At 52.5% G+C, this 17,486-nt stretch overlaps 1 long non-coding RNA gene across 1 annotated transcript in view; it reads left to right on the forward strand.

Moving 5' to 3' along the window:
- The window catches only part of LOC114109532 (uncharacterized), a 39,515-nt gene extending 23,006 nt beyond the window's left edge, over window positions 1-16,509 (forward strand). The window contains exon 3 of the long non-coding RNA XR_003586201.3: window positions 9,839-16,509. This is a non-coding gene — a long non-coding RNA (uncharacterized LOC114109532). The remainder of the gene's footprint in view (window positions 1-9,838) is intronic.
- Window positions 16,510-17,486: the final 977 nt, after the last annotated feature.

Consider the following 17,486-nt stretch of genomic DNA (forward strand, 5'->3'; position numbering starts at 1 on the left):
CAGGTTCGATCCCTGGGTCAGGAAGATACTTTGGAGATGGGAATGGCTACCCACTCCAGTATTCTTGCCTGGAGAATTCCAGGGACACAGGAGCCTGGTGGGGTCACAAAGAGTTGGACACAACTGAGCGGCTAATACTCACATGATAAATCCCATAAGGATGCACAAATATTGACAGAGCATACTCACAGTACCTGTGTGTTGTTGATCATACATGTACTCACACGTATGCACGACCTATGCCCATTCAAGCACCTAAATATTATTCAGTGCATACTTTGATATAAAGGTACACACATTTATTATAAAGGCATAAGTTTCTGCAGAGATATTTTCAAGTGCACACGCACAGGCACACTCACAGATGCAGTATACACATTCAGCTCACATGTGTATATTTTCTCTTTTGTGCCAGGTACACAGGTTGTACACACACATCCTCATAGGCAACACAAGTGATACACACTTGCACATACATCATAGGCTTGTGCACGCATGCACACATGTGCAGGACACACAGATACACACTCTTTTACCTTTTCTCACGCAGGGCAATTTATGACTGGCCAGGCTCATGTCCGGACTTCCCATTAACATTAATGAGGTGATGTCGCTGGGCTGTTCCTAAACGCTTGTCCTGCAGAGGCAAGGGTGGGGGTGGTGGCCAGGAGGAGGGGACCGGGAGGCCATGGTCACAGAGGAACAGCTAATTATCTGGCTGACCAGGGTTTGATTGTTTTTCCCACGGTTCCCCCAACTGTCCCTAATGCAAGGCCAGGTGTGGCTGCACCAGAGGGTGTTGGGGGCAGGAAGCTAGATGAGGGAAGGGGGGAGGGAAGGGGGAGGGGAAGAAGGGAGCAGGAGAAAATGGTGGGGGGTGGGCGGTGACTGACCCCAATTTCAGTATCCTCCTCCCCCTTCTTCAGACATCCCCTTTGCCTGGAGCTGGAATTGTTTCCTGAAGGGGTTCAGAATTTCTGAAGTTTGGGTTCCTGGGGGCTTGTCCTCCTCCCCATGAACTTTGTATGAGTCACATTCAACTTTTTATTTCAGGAACTTTCATTCGCTGACTTAGGGGGCAGAAAAGGAGCCCCGCCCGTATGCTCCTCCCTTAATGAGGAATGCAGGAGTAACCAAGCGAGGTCATCACTGCCTCCTTCCTCCCTCCAGTCTTCCCACCGTCACCTTTCCCAAGCACAAGTAAGGGTGGGCTTCCCGTGAGTCCCTCAGAGGAATGGCTCCCAGGCCTTAAGGGCTAATGTTCAAATCATGATAGTAATGGGAAACTGCAATAATTTAAATGCAATAAGCGCAAATAGCCTCTGCACAGCTCTTCCCTGCTTGCAAAGGTGTCTTTCATGTCTTGGTTCACACGAGGCTCAGAAGAGTCCTGTGAGGGCTGCAGGGCAGGTGGGTGTGTGCACACTCGGTCATTTCAGTCATGTCCAACTCTTTGCGAACTTACGGACTGTAGCCCTCCAGGCTTCTCTGTCCATGGGATCCTCCAGGCAAGAATACTGGAGTGGGTTGCCATGCCCTCCTCAAGGGGGATCTTCCCAACCCAGGGATCGAAGCCTAGTGTCCTGCGCCTCCTGCATTGCAGGCTGGGGGAAACCCTGGGGGCAGGCACGGTTATCCCCATTTCACTGATGTGGAACCTGAGGCCGAGAGAGGAGAGGGTCTCCCATGGTCACGTGACTGGGGAGGGGCGGGCTGAGGCTTGAATCTTTTAAGCCTCTTCTTTGTGAATCACTACATGCTCTTTTTCATGTATTTGTGTGGCTCCCCCCGCCCACCCACCCCACCATAAAATGAATTAGTCTTCATGTGCTTCCGGGGCACTTTGTGTTAAATCTCCCAGGAAGCCTGCAACAGTCCTGGGGTGGAAGGTGGAGGCCGAGGGTCATATACCCTGACACTGGGAGAACCTGGGTGGCCAGCTTGTCTCCTCAGGACATTTCAAGGCCTTCTTGAGCTCAAATGGCACCGAGATGATGTCTGGAGGCTTAAAGATCAGAGCTGGAAGGAGACCTCTAAGAGCCCTGATCTAAACACTGCCTCCAGGCATGTCCACCTCAAGAATTATTAGCTCAATTTACAAACAAGGAAACTGGCTGAAGTCATTAGGGCAGCCATATTTATTGAACACCTGTTATATTATTAAGCCCTGAACTCAGTACTAGATGTGGTGGGAGGAGTCAGTGGTCATAGCTCTCTAAAGAGCTTAGCGTCTGGTGGGGAAGAAAACATTTAGGACATGGGAATCACAGACTCTGGGTCTGAGTTCCAGCTTAGAAAGTCATTTGTTTTTGAATGGCTTTGAAGGAAAGTCACTTTAACCTCCCTGAGCCTCCGTATTCTCATCTCTAGAACGGGGATGCTCCTGCCCTCCTTCAAGGCCATGGTTACAACTAGATGTGTGCAATGCCTGTCCCAGTGCCCCTCACAAACACAAAGCTCAGTTGATGTGTTCTTCCCTCAATTTCCTGCCAGACTCTTCCTGGCCTCACTGTTCCATCTTCCCTCTCTCCCTCCCGCTGGCCACTCCCTCATGACTGACCACCTCTTTTAGAATTATCTGAAGTCTTGGCCCAACTTTGTCAAATCGCCCACCATCCTCGCCCTGTCCTAGCTTGGATGGGTGCAGGGACCCTCTTATGAGGGATGTTGAACAGCACGGGGATCACAGGGAGTCAGCAGCTCTCGCCGCAGCCTCTACTTTATCCCCCTCCCGCCTGGAGGAGACAGGGAGACCCAAAGACATCCCCTCCCAGCTTCTCTGGCTTCCTCAGTCCAGGGCACTGCTTTTCCCAGGAAGACCCCCTTCACCCACCCCGGGACTCTTGAAAGCTGGTGGGGAAACTGAAGCCGTTTCAATCAGTGTCTTTGAGGGACTGAATCCAGAAAGGCAGTTAGATGCACGGATCAACTAACCTCGCCTGGGATATTCCAGGAGGGGTGGCTTAAAATCCCGCCAGGGGATGTTTGCTCCCCTCCCAACTGCGGAGGTCAGCCCTGTTAGGTGAGAGTAAGGGTGAGCTTCTGTGACAGGAGTCTCCTTCGAGCTGAACAGAAAACTGCTGCTGGTAAGTTTGGGAGGGTCAAGGTCTGTCTGCCAGGGCTCTGCAGAACCTGAGCCTCCTCCCTGTCTCTGTCCAGATGGGGATGAGGACTTCTGAGTACCTGTCCCCACTGTGCCATCACCTCCCACCTTGGCCTTGGGTCTTCTCTCTTGGCCTCAGTCCTCTTTCCTGTAAAATGGGTGAATAACCACCCCACCACGGCCAAGCCTACCCACAGTGGTATGTTATGAGCCTCTCATAAGACTACAAATGAGAAACACTTTTATGGTATTTATTTTTTTAAAGACGTTTGATGCAAACCAATTTTAAAGGACAGGGAAGCCTGGCTTGCTGCAGTCCATGAGGTTGCAAAGAGTCAGACACAACTGAGCAACTAGACAATGACAAAATTTTTAAAGTCTTTAATGGATTTGTTGCAGTATTGCTTCTGTTTTATGCTTTTTTTTTTTTTTCCTGGCCATGAGGCAGGTGGAATCGTAACCCGCAGCCAGGGATGGAACCCACACCCCCTGCAGGGGAAGGAAGTCTTAACCACTGGACCACCAGAGAAGTCCTGAGAAACACTTTTAAATGCCTGCTCTGCATTCAGTTAGGGACTTGGACAGAGTTTTGGGGTTCCAGCTGGACCACTGTTCGTTTTTGGTGGACAAGAGGGCTGCCCATGCTGGGAGGGTGTGCTTCACTGTACCTGGCCCTCCTCCAGCCTGAAGTAGTAGAAACACCGGCTAACCAGAGCCAAAGATGCCTCAGAATTCTCTGGGGGCAGCACAATACTGTGGGTCCTGCCAACACCAATAGGAAAGCTTGCTGGCTGCCTGGGACTCTGTTCACATTCTCTGGGCTCAGCAGGTCCCTGGGGGCCTGTTCCCTTGGGAAGATAGCCTGGCAGGAATCTGCTAGTGTCCCAGGTTCAGGGCCTATGTGAGGGCACCTGGGGCAAGGGGTGAGTGGGAGGTGCTTGGAGACAGTGGGTTAGCAGCGGACTTGCCAGGAATGCAAGCAGAGGGGGCAGAGTGTGTGAGTAAACAGTGGAGGGGGCAGAAGGCCATGGGGAGAACAAAATGCGAATGTGGATGCAGATATGGGGGGCAGGGCACTGGCTGGAAGTGACTGGTGGTGAGGACCAGGGCTGGGTGATTGGTGCCCGGGTTAGAATTTCACACTGGACTGTGAGCTTGTCCCCCGGTACTCAGGCTGTGATTCACCAGCATGAGGAGTGGATGGAGTTGGGATGGGGTACTGGATTCTAAGGTTCCTTCCCTGACCCCTCAACCAGGGCAGGCCTCTGTGTTTTCTCAAAAGTTTCACCTTAACAGCCTGAGATCTTACAGGGCGAGCCGGGCTCTGTGCCTGCTGTGGGCCTTGTGCCGTTTCTACCTAAGGTTAAGGATCTTTTAGGATCAAACCAGTCCATCCTAAAGAAAATCAATCCTGAATATTCACTGGAAGAACTGAAGCTGAAAGCGCCAATACTTTGGCCACCTGATGCAAAGAACCAACTCATTGGAAAAGCCCCTGATCCTGGGAAAGTTTGAAGGCAGGAGGAGAAGGGGGCAACAGAGGATGAGATGGTTAGATAGCATCACCAACTCCATGGACATGCATTTGACCAAACTCCAGGTGACAGTGAAGGATAGGGGAGCGTGGAGTGCTACAGTCCATGGGGTTGCAAAGAGTTAGACACGACTTAGCAACTGAACAACAACAAAGGACCTCTTCCCAAAAAAGGGCCCTGAGAGCTCACACGTGCTTGTAAAATCAGGGTCTCAGGGTCACCGGGTTCAGAAGCCTGTTTGTTCCATTTTGCCTCTTTGTACAACAGCCCAAGGCAGATGGCCTCCCCTCTTTCAGACCCCAGGTCTTTTTATCTGTACAATGGGGATTAAATAATCCCTGCCCACTGCTGCAAGACCTGTGGGGTCGGGGGACTGGTGTGGGCTCTGGAAGACTCTGACAGGACCCCAGAGGCAGTCTTGTGGGTCAGAGGGTGGGTACTTTAGCGGGACTTGGGGAGGAGGAGGAGGGAGCACCTCCTTGGCCTGCTCACTTCACAATAAGCACATGATTTAATGCAGCCAGTAAATCCTTTTCCGCCTCAGCTTCTCAGCTACCGCAAAACAGGCTCATAATTCAGTTGTTAACAAGTCTAGGATTAAGGCTGCAGCTGCAAGATGCAGGGGGTGCCTGTGTATGTGTGTTTGTGTGTCTCTGTGTTTGTGTCGGGGGCTGTGCGTCTGACCATGGAGACGGTGTCCGTGTGTGTGTCCATTGTGTGTGTGAGTGTGCATCTGGCCATGCAGGAGTAGGGGTGGAGGTGGGGCACGGTGTCCGTGGAAGAAGTCCTGGCAGCTGGCTCAAGGGGAGACCTTATGGCCTCAGGGAGTGGTAAGGCCTTGTCGAGCTGTTCCTGGAACTATAGACTCTCAGGGTTGGGAGGAACCCCAGGCTTCATCATGCCCCAGAACTTGAGCAGCAACAGGCAACTGTGGGAGAAAGGAGAAGAAGGGGGTGTCATTGTAAGTCAGTGACCATTGGCCTTGGTTTTCACATATTGAATTTATTTGAAGCAGAGCCTGCTTCTAAATCCCCTTCATGGATCACAGCCTTGTGTGGCGAAGGGGCTTGCGTAACTCAATGAAGCTTTGAGCTATTCAAACCAGTCAGTCCTAAAGGAAACCAACCCTGAATATTCATTGGAAGGACTGTTGCTGAAGCTCCAATACTTTGGCCCAGACTTGATGCAAAGAGCTGACTCCTTGGAAAAGACCCTGAAACTGGGAAATATTGAAGGCAGGAGGAGAAGGGGGAGACAGAGGATCAGATGTTTGGATGGTATCACCAATTCAATGGACATGAATTTGAGCAAACTCCAGGAGATAGTGGAGGACAGAGGAGCCTGGCTTGCTGCAGTCCATGAGGTCACAGAGAGTCAGATACAACTTAGTGACTGAAGAACGGTAACAACTACTGAATTCCTGTGACTCTTTCTCAGGTTTTCAGGACCTGAGAATTGGAAAATAGGGGTGGAGAAACCCCCACTCAGAGATGATGAGATGTGGGTGCTGTGGGAGCAGTCTGCACACCCAGGAGCTCTGTCCTCTTGGGTGCAGGCTGGGCTTCTTCGGACGCGCGCTCACCAGCAGGATTAATGCTCATGCGGTGGGGAGGCAATGGAGACAAGACTCCTCAGAGCCCCCAGCTGCAGCAGTTAGGGGAAGGATTTGAGCTCCCCATGAGCATCTGGGGTTAACCCCACGAGGCAGGTTACTCAGGCATACGGAGTGAGCAGCCAGAGAGCCCTGGTTCGAATCCCAGCTTCCCTGATTGTCAGCTATGAGAGGGCAAGTTACTTCATCTGTCTGAGACAGTTAAAGAAGATAGTAATTTAAGAAATGTTTGTCCCATTCCCCCTAAAGGGTCTCAGAGATTTGTAGCACACAGAAATGGAGCCTTTCCCAATGGGCTGGCCAGCTTTAAGGCATAGTAGGGCATTTGTCCCAGGGCATATGAGGTGTTTGCACCTGGCATGGGGGGTGTTTGCATGCAGCATGGAGGTGTTTGCACCCGGGCGTGGCGGGATGTCTATCCTACAGACATGGATGTCTGTCCTTTGTACACCGGCTGGATGTTCTTCCTTTGGCTCCAGAACACCCCATGCTTTCTGATTCTTTTGGCCATTGCAATGCCATTCCCTGGGCCTTGAAAGCCCTTTCTCATATACCTGTTTTGGCTGAGGCCCTGAACCCTCAGCTAGGGTATTGCCTCTGAGGGTCAGGACTACCTTTCAAAAGTGCCCATGTCCCACCCGCCTCGTGGTAGGCGCTCATTTAAATACTTAGGGCATTGAGTTCTAGCACTTCTTTCACTGTCGAAGGGTAAGCTGCTCATGTCACTCTCCTCACAGTCACCACCTCCTGAGAGCAGGGCATTCCCCCTAAGCACCTGATGCAGTGGCTGTTTAAGTAACGAGTGTCAATTACTTGCAAGAATGAGTGAATCCATGGGAGGCAAAGCGGACAGAAAGAACATGCTCTGAGAGTTCAGAAGGTGACATTGTTTCCTGTTAGGGAGAATCAGGGGAGATTTTATAGAGGGGCTAGCTTGGGAGCTGGCCTTGAAAAGTGGAGTTGTGAGGAAGGGTTGGGAAGACCCTTCCAGTAGGGGGATTGGCATGTGCAAAGGCCTGGGGGCAGGAGGGAACTGGTCTCTTGGGGAAGCCCAGTGGAGTTGGAGAGGGTCAGGAGTGCAGAGGCTGACTTTGGTTGGTCACCCAGCTTTCTGTCCTTTCTTCTGGGCAGAGTTTTTCTCTCCCGTTTCTGCTCTGCCTCCTCCAGGAGCCCAGGGGATTGATCTGCCCCTCTCAGTATTCCCCCTCCTCTGGCTCAGCACCCTCCCCGCTCTGTTCTGGGACCGTGAGCCACACCCAGGAGCTCAGCATCGGCTCCTCTGTTCTCTCCCCATCCCTTCTCCTTGAGCCCTGGCTCTGAGCCTTGGGGAGCTCAAGCTGTGAGTTCGAGTTTGGGCAGGAGCCCGCTCACCCTGCAGTGACGTGTTGGGGCTGTCTGGGCCACAGGGAGCCAGACAGGAAAACCGCCAGTCCACGGAGAAGGGTGGCTGGCCGCAGTGCGCCAGCCTGGGGCCCGCCCTGCCCCTCCCGCCCCTCCCTTCCCTAAGGGATGTCCCCAGTGGACTGGCCAGTGGCCCGTGGCTCTGGGGGGAACATGCTTTCTGCAGGCTGTGGCTGAAGAGGACATGAACCGGCTGTCCTGCCAGCTCTGTGTGGGGAAGGGGAGGTGCCCCTTGCCAGCCTGCACCCCACAGGACGCCAGCCACAGGCAGAGTGGAAAAGCTCTGGCTTCTGTCCCCTACCCCACTGGTCATTTCCCCCTTGGGGCCCTTGGATGGGAAAGCCAGAGCTGCCAGTACCGGGGGCAGTGACCCCCCAGGGCGGTGTTTATAGGCATGGGCTTGGGGAGCCTGAGAGAAGCCCGCACTGACCGGGACCACTGGTTCTTCAGCTGGCAGACTGTGGGGGGATGCGGGGAGGGAGCGCCTCCCCTGAGAGCTGGGCTCCCCGCCATTCCCACCACCTACCAATAGGCTGCTGGGTGCCAGGCTCCCCTGGCTCTCAGAGGGCTCCCGGGGAGAAGAGGCCAGAAAGGTGCCAACAGAGGCCCTTCCCAGCCCTTGTCCCAGGCCTCCTGGGTCTGAGGCAGGCTCCTGAGGAAAAGGGGGCTTTTACCGCTCCAGTGAGGCAGAGAGGGGCCTCCTCTGAGAGGGGCCGGGCGTGGAGGAGTGGTCCCTGGGGGTGGGGAGGCACTAGAGGGGTCGAGGAGTGTGGACATGGCTGGCCCCCTGGTGTGGAAGGCAAACAAGAACCGGCTGGCTCATACCCTACACCGCAGTCCCCCGCAGTGAGGGTCTCTGACCCAGGCTGTTGGTTTTCTTCCAGAGCAACAAAGACAATCAAGACAAGGATCCTGTTTCCTTCAGATTTACTTACGGATTCAATCCGCCCTTCCTCAGTGCTTGCCGTTTACTTGTTTCTTCCTTCTTCAGTCTATTCACTTCTTTGTTCATTCATTCAAGAAATATATCTGAGTACTTGACGAGTACTCAGTCTTTTGCTGGGCTCTGAGGTCTAAAAAAAGACCCTGATGCTGGGAAAGATTGAAGGCAGAAAGAGAAGGGGATGACAGAGGATGAGATGGTTGGGTGGTATCACCGACTTGATTTTGAGCAAGCTCCTGGAGCTGGTGATAGACAGGGAAGCCTGGAGTGCTGCAGTCCATGGGGTTGCAAAGAGTCGGACATGACTGAGCAGCTTAACTGAACTGAGGGTCTAAAGAAGTAGGGAATGAGAGTTCTTAACCTTTTGGGGAGCGAAAATCTTCTTGATGAGTGATAAGCAGTATATATCCCCTCTCCCAGAAAACTGCCAACATCACCAACCTGGGTTAAAAATTCCTTAATGCTATCAGCCTTGCAGGGAGGCAGACATAAAACCGGGAACACAGTGTGATAAATGCTAAGAGGGTCTGATTTCCAGCTTACTAAGTAAGTCTCTTACTTCTTTGAATCCTGGTTTCTTCACTTTTAAAAAGGGGCTAATTATATCATCTCTAAGTGTCACTGTGGAGAATAAATGAAATGAACTCTAGAAGGGGCCTGTGTATAATAGGTGCTCATGTATGTGAATTCTCTTCCCCTTCCCTACTTTTTCTTGAGGGATGCAAACTCCTTTGACAGCTCTAAGCATGGAGAGCAAACATGCTAACAGAGTTCTGGAGGAAAGGTCACATTTGAATGGGTTTTGAAGGGTGACTAAGGGTTTATGATAATGTCTCCCTCTCTTTCCCTCTCTCTTTCTTTGTTCTTTTAATGCAAAAGTTTTGGGTCCTTATTACCAGGGGCCAGAGATGGTGCTAGAAATGCTGCTTCTCAATAATGTTAAGTCTTGACTGCTACCCTCTTTGTGCCTTGCACTGTTCTAGGCATCTTGCATTTATCAGTTCACTCAAGGGTTATCTCATAACACTAGGAGATGGGTACTATTATCATTCCGTTTTACAGAAAAAACTGAGGCACAGGTAAAGCAGTGTCGCCCAGCTAATAAGTAGCAGAACTTGGATCTAAACCTACTTGGTCTGGCTCCAGAGTCCTTACTCTAAACCACTACTCTACACTGCTTTACGAGGGTGGCTGTGTTTTCTCTCCCAGATTTGAACTTCTAACTCCCTCTCATCTTCTTGCAGATGACTTCTGTTGGAACAAAGAATCCAGGAGGAAAAATGAAAGTCCTAAAGGAAATCTACTGTCTTTCCCAAAAATAAAAGTTTCAAATTTAACTGGGAGGGAGAAGGAGGCCTCTAGCGGAATAACTTTAAGGAGTGGTAGGAACATCAGCCTGGAGCCAGAAGAGACAGTTTGGGTTTTGTTTTTGCCGGCGATTCATGGGGTCGCAAAGAGTCGGACACGACTGAGCGACTGAACTGAACTGAACTGAATCAGTCTCCACAGGCCTCCATTTCCTCATCTGTGAAATGGGCATGTCAAGTCCACAGACTGGAGCAGAGTCTGTAAAAGCCCTTTGAGGCAGCTGCCCTGTGTGCCTCCCATGGCCTCACCAAGGGCCAGTCCCGTTCCAGAGCTTGATGTCTGCCTGCTCCACAGATTGTAAGTCCCTCCCGGGAAGGGCTGGGTCTGTGCTCCCCACCAGCTCTCTGCACCACCTCTGGCACACTGGCACTCTATAAACGCTTGCTCTGTGAGGAAGCCAAGAGGCACATCAAAAGTGCCAGACCTTACTTACACCGAGAGACCTCCTTCCTTTTCACAGACTGGAGGCCTGATCTGTCGTGGTTCGGGGAGTCCCAGGAGAGAAGCCAGGGTTACTGGAGGCGCACCTTTCCCAGGGTCCAGGAAGAGACCCTCCCGCAAAACCTTGCTGTCCTTAGCCGAGCACCGTTAACCTCCATTCCCCTAGTCTTTAGATGCCCAGCAATGCCCAAGCACACCCAAACCAAACAGTACCCTGCAGCCCCCAGGGCACAGACAGGTGGCCTGAGAAGGGCCAGGTCACCTTAATTCCACACAAAGAACCTGCCACAGTTCTCCTGTTAATACACTGGCCTTCTCCACATGGTCCCCCAGAGACCTGCCAGGGGGGCAAAAACAGGTGGGGCAAGCACCAAGGTCTGGAAACCAACCCCTGTCAGAATTTAATTTTGTAACTTGCATGCTATATATCAAGCCATAAGGTCATTGGTTACTTAAGAAATCTGTGGGACTTTCCTGGTGGTCCGGTAGTTAAGAATCCACCTTGCAATGCTGGGGACATGGGTTCGATCCCTGCTCTGGGAGGATTCCACATGCTGCAGGGCAACTAAGTCCATGAGCTGCAACTACGATGTCCATGTACCCTAGAGCCTGTGTTCTGCAACAAGAGAAGCCACTGCGATGGGAAGCCTGCACACGGCGACTGGAGAGTAGCCCCTGCTCGCCACAGCTAGGGAAAGCCTGTGCACAGCAACAAAGACCAGTGCAGTCTACATAAGTAAATGAATAGTTTAAAAATATTCTCAAAAAAGAGAGAGAGATCTGTGGTGAATCCCTTTGTAAAAGTAGAGAGAGAATTCCTCAAGGGAATTATTTGTATAAATCTAGGTTTGCTGAAAGGGGAGCAGAAGCTTGTACTTGGCTCCCCACTGTCAGACCAGGAGACCGAGGTCCAAGTGCTTTGCCCAGGAACTAGGAGTAGAATCTGAGCAGAGAGCAGGCCTGTCCCGCTAGGGAGGACTTGGGGAGGAGATGGACTCTAGGCCGTAGCAGGCAAGAGCAGGGGCCTGTCCTGCCACGTGGGGTGCCGTCAGGGGTGAACAGGGCGGCCCAAACCGGTGAACTTCACGCACGTGGACAAGCCAACACAGCCCTGTGCATCCGGGTCTGAGTCCAGAGCAGTGCTTCCTGAGTGGGGTCCAGCCGGTCATTGCTGGATGAACACTCAGAGCAACCAGAATGGATTCCATTCCTCTCCTCAGCAGCTGGCCAGCTCTCAGCGGGGGAATAATTCAGGTATGCAAAACCCCACCGTTCCACAGACTTTCCTCAGTCACCATCTGTGTGCTTAGGGCTCTAGGCTGCTGAGGGAGGGGTGCGATGTGTGGATGGAAATAGAGAGTGGAATAAACAGGAACTACAGTCAGTCCTCAGCCTGAGGGCCCGTCATCTGCAGGAAGAGGCTGCCACAGCCCGAGCCCACAAGGAGAATTTGAGAAGAGCAAGCACAGAGGTGGGGACAACACAGAAAACCTGCAGCTCTAGATTGTATCTTTTTTTTTTTAAATTATTTACTTCTCTGTTTGGCTGTGCTATGTCTTAGTTGCAGCATGTAGGATCTTTCGCTGTGGCGTGCAAACTCTTAACTGAGACATGCAGGATCTAATTCCCTGACTAGGGATTGAACCTGGGCCCAAGTATTGGGAGTACAGAGTCTTGGCTACTGGACCACCAGGGACGTCGTAACTTATTCATTTTTTAATTCATCTGTTCAACAACTATTAAGCACCTACTATGTACCAGCCATCATTCTAGGTTCTGGGGATACGGCAATGAACAAAACAGATTAAAAACCCCTCCTTCCTGGAGCTCATTCTGGTTGGTGAAGATAGCAAAAGAAAAAAAGAGATAAAAGTGGGTATACACATCAGTAGGGGGCTTCCCAGGTGGCCCTAGTGGTAAAGAACCTGCCTGCCAATGCAGGTAGATTCACGACAAGGGGTCAGTCCCTGGGTTGGGAAGAGCCCCCGGAGGAAGGCATGGCAACCCACTCCAGTATTCTTGCCTGGAGAATCCCATGGAGCGAGGAGTGTGGCCGGAGGGCTGCAGTCCATGGGGTCGCACAGAGTCAGACAGGACTGAAACAACTTTGCACGTGTGCTCGCATACACATCAATAGCCACAATTGCTCCAAAGAAACATAAAGCAAGGCAAAGGGGGTGGAGAGTGGATAGGGGATGGGAGCCTATTTCATGTAGGAAGGGCAGGTTAAGTTTTCTTTGAAAAGGGGACATTTGAGTAGAGACCTGAGGGAGAGAATCGTGTGGATATATGGGGAAGAGCATTTTAGGCAGCAGAAGCAGTAAGTGCAAAGGTCCTGAGGCAGGCGCATGCTTATTCTAATGGAATAATGCTGAGGGCAGGGAGGCCGGAGTAGAGGGAGAGGGCAAATGGAGGGACTGAGGTCAGGGAGGTAGCAGGGAGGCAGTTCACGTGGGGCCTTGTTGGTCATAGCACAGTCGTGAGTGAGGTGAGCAGAGGAAGGACATGATCTGACCCAAGTGTAACAGGCTCACTCTGGCTGGCGTGCAGAGAACTGACTATAAGGGACAAGCGAGGGTAGAAGCAGACCAGGTGGGAGGTGACGGTGGCTCGAACAGGGGGTGGCAGCGACCAGGTGAGCAGTAGACGGAAAGTGGTTAGACTCCCTGCTCGGCTACCTTCTAGCTTGTGTGCTGCTGCTGCTGCTGAGTCGCTTCAGTCGTGTCTGACTCTGTGCGACCCCATAGACGGCAGCCCACCAGGCTCTCCCATCCCCAGGATTCTCCAGGCAAGAACACTGGAGTGGGGTGCCATTGCCTTCTCCAGTGCATCTAGCTTGTGTACCTGGACAGATTACTTAACCTCTCTGAGCCTCTATTTTCTATCTGGAAAACAAGTGTGATAATAATACTCAGCTATTCACTTGTTACTCACCTACGCGAGACATAGTATAGTGCCTGGCACTTATCTGGTACTCACTCAATGCCAGCTCTTCAGTTCAGTTCAGTTTCTCAGTCATGTCCGACTCTTTGTAACCCCATGGACTGCAGCAGGCCAGGCTTCCCTGTCCATCACCAACTCCCAGAGCTTGCTCAGACTCATGTCCATTGAGTCGGTGATGCCATCCAACCATCTCATCCTCTGTCTTCCCCTTCTCCTCCCACCTTCAATCTTTCCCAGCATCAGGGTCTTTTCCAATGAGTCAGTTCTTTGAGTCAGGTGGCCAAAGTATTGAAGTTTCAGCTTCAGCATCAGCCCTTCCAACGAATATTCAGAACTGATTTCCTTTAGGATTGACTGGTTTGATCTCCTTGCAGTCCAAGGGACTCTAGTCTTCTCCGACACCACAGTTCCAAAGCATCGATTCTTCGGCCAACTCTTAGTCATTTTTAAATATTTTGTTTATTTATCTTTAGCTGCACTGGATCTCTGCTGCTGAACATGGGCTTTCTCTAGTTGCAGCGAGCGAGGGCTACTCTGTTTTGGTGTGAGGGCTTCTCATTGAAGCGGCTTCTCTTCTTGTGGAGCACGGACTAGGGGCGTGGGCTTCAGTAGTTGCGGTACACAGGCTTAGTTGCACCCTGGCGTGTCTTCCCAGACCAGTGATGGAACCCATGACCTCTGCATTGGCAGGAGGATTCTTAAACACTGGACCACCAGGGAAGTCCCTCTTAGTCATAATTAACCCCTGGGAAGCACTACTCTGGGAGCCACATATTCAAGGCAGAACTAACTGAGCCCAGAAAACTCGAGGAGATCCGAGAGGCCAGCTGGATCTGGGGGAGACAGTCTCAGGGCTCAGCTGGGCACCGTCCTCCATTGCCTGCCTTGGTTCCCATGGCCCTGGAAGGAAGTGTCCTTCGGTCTCCTGTTTATTTGTTTGCTTTTTACTTACGTTGACGTTTCAGCTGAGAAATCAGCCCTGCCAGTCAATGGGTCAAACATCCCGCCATCATGGGCAGTCAGCCACTCCTGCAAAGTCAACATCACCCAAGACAATGAAGGGGGAGGGGGCAGTGGGGAGCCCACAACCCACAGTGCTCCCTGGCAAGCCCGTGACCCTTGGGGATGACTGTCAGAGGTAATGATGGGGAAAAGAATCTAAAGAGGAAACTCAGGTCTGGGGTGGGTGTTGGTGGCTGCAGCGCCTTCAGGACTGACCCTCCGGCTCTGGACAGGCAATAGCTATCCTAGACAAGGGATGGCTCTGGGGAGCAACTGGGAACATTTGCCCTCCCTGGGGGACATCAGCCTGGAAGCCTGAAGCCTTGGTCTACCCCTGCTGCACCCTCGCTTGACTCACCCTCCTATCTGTTTATTTAAAATACTGAAGTCTGCTGTGTACCAGGGCCTGGGCTTAAAAATTGTTCCTCCCACAAAGAGCATTTCTTCGGGAAAGTGAGAGTCAGATGGTGAAAACAACTTCCGCCTATGGGGAGTCTCCAGGCTCTTAAGCCCAAGGGCTGACATTACAAAGAGTTCCTCCCTGGCTCTGCAGGTCCCACAGCCCCACAGCCCTCAGCTCCAGAAGTGGTGTGCAATCTGGGGGCCTGCCTCATCTCTAGCTTAAAGGGGAGGAGGCCTCTGCCCCTGGCTATGGAGGCTGACCTGCATGAGGTCTTCAAGCCCCTTCCTGGGGCTAATGGCTAATGGCCATTCCCCCCTTCCCTGAAGCCTCCCCTAATGTAAGCAGCCCCTGCTGGGTCTTCATACCACCCCAGGCCTCAGATATCCTTCCAGAAGGTTCTTCTTCCAGCCATAAACTCTGGCACTGCTAATCCAGTTCAGTGCCCAGTGGGATGCCCAGTGCTTGCTTCCGGTCCAGCCCTGGCTCCCTGAGTTGGGGATGGTGGTGGGAACAGGGCTGAAGGTCGGGGCTGGGGCCAACAGGGCCTGTGAAACCACAAAGTCTGTGGTGGGTCAGGAGGGCCCAGCTTCTGTTTGTTGACCCTGAGTGTGGACAGAGGAGAAAGCATCTCATCGCTTCCCGTGTCTCCTCCCTGGGCTGACTGAGCTCTGCCTGCACCTCCCCCGCTTCCCTGGTCCTCCACCCAGGCTTCTCCCCTTCTCATCCATTCCTCCCCAGCCCCCGCAACGCTCCCTGGCCACTCTACTTCAGGCCCACTCCAAGTGGGGCTTACATATAAAAATATCCCAGCTTTTTTTGAGCTTGTTATCTACTATTTTTATCAGATGGTCCAAGCAAAGCGTGGCTGAAAAAAGGGAAAATCATACAGCTCTGTTTGCCAAGCTCCGTAGAAATAGCAACGGGGTGGGCTATTTTTAACAAGATGAATACCCCTGTCCTCTGAGGTCTCCCCTGGGCCCATACCAGCCTCCTTTGTCTCTTTGCCTGGACAGCAGATTTTAAAACACACCCAGAGTTGCCAAACCACTAAATGCACCCAAGACGGTGACTGAAGTTCTCGGAGCCCAGGAGGACCGTGGGGGGTATTTTTTTCCCCTTCCCTTCCCTCCCCTGAAGGAAATCACACTCTTTTGTTTGAAAAGCCTTCCAGGTTGGTTTTCGAGGCCTTTTCCTGGTTGTCCCACTCCCACGGGAACAGCAGAGGTTGCTCCGAAACATGTGGTGGTTTGGGTAGAATGACCCCAGAGGTCTGGCATGGCCCGTGGTGGCTCGTGTGCCAGGCTGTGGCAGGGCAGGGACACAGAAGGAGCCTGCAGAAGCCAGGGCCTCCAGCAGGGGCGGGAGGAGACCATGGGGGAGGCTGTGAGCTGGGAGGCACCAGGGCTGCACCCGGCTGCTGTCCTTACAGTGGGCTGAGGCACCACTGCCCCTGGGGCTCGGCCATGACAAAGCCAGGCTGTGAAGGGTTTGAGGGTCTTCTGAGCTCCTGTGTGCCCAGGAAAGAGTCACACTTACCCATCCTTATGGGAAAGCCACCTCCTGCCCCAGAGCTGAGCAGAGGGGATGAGAATGGTGTTCAGGAGTGGGGAGATTATAGGGAGGGAGGAAGTCACAGCCTCTCTCCAGGCCCCAGCATCCCCTGGTGGACCACGAGGGACCTGACTAGTCTGGCAGTCTGGGGTGTGTGGCTGGCAAGGCAAAAGAAAATAGAAATAAAAGGTAACATTCACCAATTCACCGAGCACTTTGGGAGTCATTGAATGAAACACTGTGTATCACGTGTATTATTATCTCCCTTAATTTCCACCACTACCCTATTACTGAGGCATACAGAGCCTCTCTCTGTCCTAGTGGTTGTGTGTGAAATCCGGAGGAGATCTTGGATTATATGATTACCCCAGGACCCGTCATTCTGGCCAAGGGGATGGGATTCTGTGACCGGATCTCTCTCTGGTCCCAGACCTTCCCTATAGCCAGGAGCATGGGGACAACGGTGGGCCATGCTGCCAGAACTACAAGCAACAAGGGTACTAAGCTGCTCCCACCAGATGCAGATGCAGCTAGAGAGAGGGTTGGGAGTCTGGGAAGAGAGACTGGCAGCGCCCCCTATAGTTAGTGGAGCCAGACACTGACTCCAGACAGCCCAGTCCCATGCCTTCCTACTGACCTTGACCGGAGAGCTGTTCTGCTTGAAGTCAGGGCAAAAGGAAAGAGGGGTGGATCCCGGGGGGGAGGAGGTAAAGGAGTGACTGGTGTCATGCCCTGTCTAGTGTCCAGTCCTTTGCAGAGCTGTTCTTTCTAGTAGCAACACCCTTCCCCACCCCTGCCTTCTCCATCTCATAAGCTCCAACTTGATTTTCAAGAGTCATCTTAACGGCCTTCCTCTGAGAAGACCTCTCCACTTTGCAAGCAGGACGGGGTCTCTGGAGCCTCCAAGAGACGCCTCTACCCAGCCCTTCAGCCCCAGCGTATGGTGACTGCTGCCGCTTGCTTTCCTGGGGAAGGGACCAAGGCCTATTGGTCCTGTCCCCCCAGGCCAGCACAGCATGGGAGTGCGGAAGATGTCTGCTGAGTGGATAGAAGGGAGGGGATAGAGGAACGGGGAGTGAGAAGGGAAAATGAGGAGCAAAGAACAGTGGGGGTGGAGGGACAGTGGATCAGGAGCAATCACAGGCCAGGGCCTGGTGGCTGGTGGGGCACGATAGGAGGGGAGG

This window comes from Ovis aries, chromosome 20 (assembly GCF_016772045.2).
Source record: "Ovis aries strain OAR_USU_Benz2616 breed Rambouillet chromosome 20, ARS-UI_Ramb_v3.0, whole genome shotgun sequence".
NCBI classification, from domain to species: Eukaryota; Metazoa; Chordata; class Mammalia; order Artiodactyla; family Bovidae; genus Ovis; species Ovis aries.